We start from the raw sequence: 6360 nt of genomic DNA, 5'->3' as shown, positions 1-6360 counted from the left end.
TAGATAATATAAATGTACATTTTGACCAATGCATGAGCATTTGATACATTTAGTTTAGTTGCAAAAAATACCACCGTAGCGCAACTATCTAATTTGTCCAAGACATGAAGTAGGCAGAAAAATTACTGCCGATTTCACGCACTCTCCAGATATTTTGTCTAATTCATGAATAAGGCAACGGGCTTGCATTTTTCATGATTTAGGCAAAATTTTGCCCATTTCATGTAATATTCAATTTCGCACATTCGGCGTAACATAATCATATAAAACCGATGATTACAAGATCTACTGCGTATAAAGCCGCATTTAGACCAAGCGAACGAATGTTTGTTCTTCCCCCATACCAGCGAAATTCTTATGCTCGCTCAACAAAAAAGCGTTTACGTCAAGAGAATTTCGCTGGAGTGGGGGAAGAACAAACATTTGCTCGCTTGGTCTAAATGCGACTTTACAAGCTCTTTCAAGTTGTTCTAATAGAATCTTCGACTTGCTCATGTGGCAATTTTCAAAATATCGATTGCATCTTTTGGGAGTGTCGTCATACTTCTCAAGTCGGTCCGACCCTTAATTTGACTGGTCGGCCATTGCGACTAGGTATATCTACGAGAGAAAAGATCTCAGTTTTCATTTAATTCATTTAATATAGTACCAGAATCGCAATCACGCACACTCTAGTGCACGCCAACCTAGTTATTGTAAAGTAGCTCCTGCAATAGTATCAGTACAACAGAGAGCACCCAACATTCATTACGCCACCATATACACCTGAATAACGGGTGTGAACACGCCGCGATGAGTAATGGAGTTAAATGCAAATTAGACAGATTCATAACTTACTTTGCAATTGTGTTGCATTGAAAAAATTTGCGGCGTCATATTGCCAATGTCAAGATCTCTTTACTTCGATTGTTCGGCTGTTTAGTATTATATTTTGTTACTTACTACAATTTTAAATTTTGGCTATACGTGCTCCTCTCTCCCATGTACCCTTAACTTAAAGTCATGTAAATTCTGTCAAAGTACATTTGAGTAAATGGTGACCTCAGTCTTGGGTCACTGCTCCTGAGACATTCCCAGTCATAAAAAATGATGCTTTACAACCAAACGTAGAGTCCCGTGAAACGCCCGATTAAGACCGGGTGTGGTTGGGTGGGACCATATATTTGAAGCCAAAGACGCGGTGGCATCACGGGGGCCAAGACATGGTATGGAAGAGTCTTGCGGCATCTCATGTACCTATGGATACGACAGAAGAATTGTATTACTAATTTATTTACTTTTTTTTTTTTTCGACCATGTCCGATCCTGACAGGATCATATGGGCCTCCACAGAGTAGAGGTTTGTATTAACAGATTTTTTTTTTTTACGAGAAATGGATGTCAGCCACTTGCTCAACCTATTAGGTCCATACCCTGACTCACACACAAATTGAAAAACAATATGTGTACTTGCCAGACCCAGGATTCGAACCTGAGACCCACGGCGTGATAGTCCAACGCTTATGCCGCGCGGCCACCGTGGGCGTTTTTTTTTTTTTTTTTACTTAGGCGCCTATTTTCTTATGACTTTCTCTTATATTCCAGAGGTTTTTATTACGTTATTAAGTGTTTTATTTAGACATGGATTTAATCTTAATCGATTTCCGATACGATAACTCACGGTGAACTGTGACACAGCCAATTGCATAATATATATAAGTACAATTTTCCGGACACGTTTATCGGCATATAATGTAAACTCTGTTTGCATTGTAACTAAACATATTTTGTTTATATAATATTAATTATAGATCAGGGCTTCTTAACCTTTTTAAGTCGTGACCCAGATTCGGTAAATCGCAAGCCTAGACAATTTTAATAAAATGACACATACAGATAACTGAGATAACATTTTGTATTTTATATTACCATATTGCAAAATATATACAAACTTATCCAGTATGCAATGGCTACAATATAACATGCACAGTGTAGTTATTTTGACATAATTCTTATTAAGTCTGGGGGTGGCGAGACCGATAAACAAGGACTTGTATAGAAGACAGACAGTGTCCCTACAATATTTACATAAATTTTACTATTCTATACATCACGGAATTAAAAAGAAGCGACGTTACCTGTAATATTTCTAAAGCAACATCAAGCAACATTAATAAATTCTCGTCGTAAGTAGAAATAATTACAAGATAAAAAGAACTTGTTATATACAACGTTTTTAAATGTTCTGTTGAATCATATAAACTTGACTTGCTAGCTTAAACGATCAAAAAAAATGTACTTGATAGAAATAATAATGAAATGTCATTTTGATTTCCATAGTAACGCACGTATATATTAATAATTTAGTTGCTATGACCATCCGCTTAGCAAACAATAATGGTATCGAAATAACTTTTCATACAAAACAGAAATAACTGAAAATGAATTCAATTCTACTAAAGATGGCTAAAGGTTCTGATAAGGTTAAAAGAATGCATTGGCATCATGTTCTGATATATTTTAAAAGTTTCAAATGTCTAGCTAGTCGGGAAGTTAGTTAAAAATCGATTGCAAGAATTGTGCCGGACAAAGAACCACCGGACAAATAAGAATACAAGCTAAGAAAAACGTTGTAAAATAAAATAAAAAATAGCAAATCATGATTCAAATGCCGCACTATTCAAAGTGGACAGTACCTCTTATATTCCGGACTGCTCGGGGTATAGAACGATATCTGCATTTTCCATGATATACATTTTTTATTGTGGTTTATTATGATCTCAACATCCGTTTTTTCTTTTTTTTCAATCCAACAGCCACGTTTTTCTACAAACAGTTTACCATATTACAGACCATGTATTAGCAATATACAGCACTACGATCGGAATTCAAAGTTTCGTAACGTGGCTGAATATAGTGGATCTTGGGTACATAATAATATGTTTTATAATGATTATTAAAGAATAATAATTTTTAAATTGAAAAAAACATAATGGCATATAAATCTTTCAGATAAAGTGTATAGATTATTCAGGCTTAACTCGTAAATATACCGCAAATTCGTAATTTTTTATCTTCATGTGGTACCAAGCTCTGGAAATGAATAAAATCTGAAGGCTAGTATTAAGTTAATCGTCAACATGACAATATTTACAATACAAATGCTTTCGATGCAATCTTTCACCCGAGACCTTGAATTATTACATCGGACTCTAATAAGAGATGTGTCACATTACCGCTCGACGAAAAGATTTAAAGAGATCTCGATCGGGTTGGACAGTCGGTAGGAGTCGCCGAGTCAGCTCGTATACTTTGGGCATAAGTAACTAACGATTATATAAATGATAGTATTGATAACTATCAATTACATAGGAATTACCTGGAAAATAACCAATGCATATGTGGCTATTATAAATACGTTTTTAATTACGTATCAAAGTAATAAGCTCACTATTAATGACTAAGAGATCATTGTCACGCTATTGCTATTATATTGTAATATCGTGACAAAAATACTTAGGTCGAGAACTTACGTTAAATAGAACTAAAATGTAAGCATCCATGCATACATACTATATTCATCTTCTGAGCCTTTGTAAAGTGCCCTGATTCGCTAACATAAAACAGTACCGTCAGAATGCAAGCATGTGAGTCCCAGACATTCCGCATCGAGTTGAATGTTGTCACAGCCATTCCCATTCGGATAGCGAGCTCTTTCTGCAAAATGCTACTTTCCGTGAAATTTACCCCGATGTATTTGAAACTGTGGACTCTCTCGATGTTCTGCCCGTCGCTATTCAGAGGAAAATCTGCATCAGGACATGTATACAAATAAAACAAAATATAATGTCAGCTGTCAAAATTTTGATTAATGTGAGAATACTGTTTACTGATATTTTCATTTTAAATAATTACTTACCTTAAATCTTAAAACATTAAAATGTATTTTTAAGTTAAAAAAATACTATATAAAATGTGGATTCTTTTGAAGCCAGGTTGTTATTAGTACACCGTATTTAGTGCGAGAATATTTTTAATGATAAGTTATTTAGATGGTGACATAACGATTTTTGAATATTTCACTGTTTTAACGTATTTTTTCAATTTCAAAAATATCGATTTTCATAAAAACTGCAAATTCTTTTTCAAAATTTTATACTTTCAATAATACGATTATTAGTGTTGAGTGTGTAATACAACCTGTTCTTCTTGTTGGTTCGTATCTGCTCTTTAGCTTCAAAAAATCCTTCTCATTCACCAAGTTGTCTTTTAGCCTCCCAATTCACTCCATCGCCCTGTAGTGTATCTCCGCGGTATATTTACACCTGTAGATCGTATTTAGTCACTTTCTAGGACGCTTCAATCCGGTTGACCTTAAAACGGGACAGATCGGGTTTTGATTCTTTTGAGGCTCACGCAACTCGATTACCTCGTCGCTCGTGTTAATTCATAAAATTTAAAAAAAATATAATATTATTAAATCCAGGGAACACAAAATTAATCGGAACTGATTTTCCCTATCTGATGTGGTATAACACAAGTTAAATTAAAAACGAAAACAACAGATTTTAAAAAATCCTGTAGAAAATAATGTCATTAGTAGAATATAAAGTAAAGACGAGATGGTTCTTGACGTGAAACTAAAAAAAATATTAAAATTATACTAACAATAAAATATCTAGCAAAATTAAATAAATTGTATATGACATTTTTTTGGTATAAGCATTAATAATTTTAACACATTTTTTTCATTAGGCACAATTATTTGATGCATTTTACTGATAAGTGATAACTATCATGTTAAATATTCATTTACATCTAGGAATATTATGGGTTAACCCATAGCTTACGGGCCGCACAAAATTGTGTTTTTGCTAATTACTTTTCAAATGCAAAAAAACTAAGTAAGTACTTATATAAAATGTGCATTCTTTGGAAGCCACGTTTTATTAGTACATCGTATTTCATGAATATTTTAAACGTAACAATGTAGATTGACAAAGGTGACAAAATGATTTTTGAAAATATAGGTTTAAACTTAAAATACCTATATAGATTTTATAAAAAATTGAAATGCTATAACTTATTTTTTTTATATAGTACCTACCTATAAAATCGAGCTTTGATGCCGTCACAATACCGAAGCTTGAATCGATATAAATAAAAAGGATTTCAAATTATATAATATTATGATTTCTAGAAAAATCCATGTGTTTTTAAATTAGAAACAAGATGTTTAAACTATGAATTTTCCATAAATTTATTTTTCATATTCTAAAGAATTTACCTACCTAAATTTCAATGAAAAAAGCCTACTTTACTTTGAAGACGGTAGCTGAGATCGATCGTCGCGTGACTGATAAAACAGGTGAGTGCCTTTCAACTGAGTACCTGAGACAGCTAATAAGCATAGTAGTCCAAAGAGGTAATGCAGTCGCTGTTTTAGATACTTTTGAGGTATCCAAGACACTGTAGGAGATATTTTATATACCTACTTGGGTAAATCTAGTAAATCAATAGCTTTGTAATTATTATTTTATTGATGTATATATAAGTATGCACTTATATCACTTTTACACATTTTTCCGTTATTTTGTTTTTAATTTATTTAAGTATTAAAATATATACATATAAATAATATAAACCAAAATCCTTTAAAGTTGATATAAATATATTTTATTCGTTTATTAAAATTTAAAAACCAATATTTAGAGAATATATTTTAATTAAAAAAATATAATCTTTGTAATGTTTTCAAATAGGTACGTATTGATTACCTATATAAAATTAAAATCATCAATAAAATCGATACCTTTGTTATAAAAAAAACAACTCAAAATACGAGTACCTTGTTCTAAAATAATGGCGTTTGAAAATTTTGTACAAAAATTCTTATTTCAATGCCTTGATTACTGATAGCAAATGTGTTTATTTTTTATTTAGTTCAATAATGAACTTAACAATGCACAATACAATTTTACAATTTAACAAGTAATCAACCCAGACATTCCCATTCATAATTGAATTAATAATTAATCCCAGGTTATTCGATTGTGTGACCTGTTGAAAAAAAATGATTATTTTTTTATTGAATTATAAAGAAAATATTTTTTTACATCGAATGGCATTATTAACTCAAAACAATATTTTTAGTTGTTTCTCTATAGAATTAGGGTACCTATCGAAATGTATTGAATTAAAATTGTCAAATTCACTCGCAGAGGTATTGCTATCACCCTTAAATGAGCATTCGTGTAAATTTCATTTTTCTGTATAAAATTGTACTTAAGTATATTATGTCTTTATTATTATGTATTATTATTATTATATAATACTCTCATCTTCTCTCTTGTGAGGGTACCTAATATTAATTTGTTATAA

At 31.8% G+C, this 6360-nt stretch overlaps 1 long non-coding RNA gene across 1 annotated transcript in view; it reads right to left on the bottom strand.

The window, feature by feature from the left end:
* Positions 1-853: 853 nt before the first annotated feature.
* LOC147064286 (uncharacterized) overlaps positions 854-6360 on the bottom strand; it is a 35534-nt gene continuing 30027 nt past the window's right edge. The window contains exons 5-9 of the long non-coding RNA XR_015071974.1: positions 5828-6039; positions 4180-4415; positions 3553-3788; positions 2676-2805; positions 854-1236 (exon numbers count right to left, since the gene is read on the bottom strand). This is a non-coding gene — a long non-coding RNA (uncharacterized LOC147064286). The remainder of the gene's footprint in view (positions 1237-2675; positions 2806-3552; positions 3789-4179; positions 4416-5827; positions 6040-6360) is intronic.

The sequence above is a fragment of the Rhyacophila brunnea genome, unplaced genomic scaffold, assembly GCF_057557595.1.
Source record: "Rhyacophila brunnea isolate RB1 unplaced genomic scaffold, BYU_Rbru_1.0 scaffold_8, whole genome shotgun sequence".
Classification (NCBI taxonomy): Eukaryota; Metazoa; Arthropoda; class Insecta; order Trichoptera; family Rhyacophilidae; genus Rhyacophila; species Rhyacophila brunnea.
The sequence above is the reverse complement of the archived record's forward strand: the minus strand, read 5'-3'. Positions and strand labels throughout refer to the sequence as shown.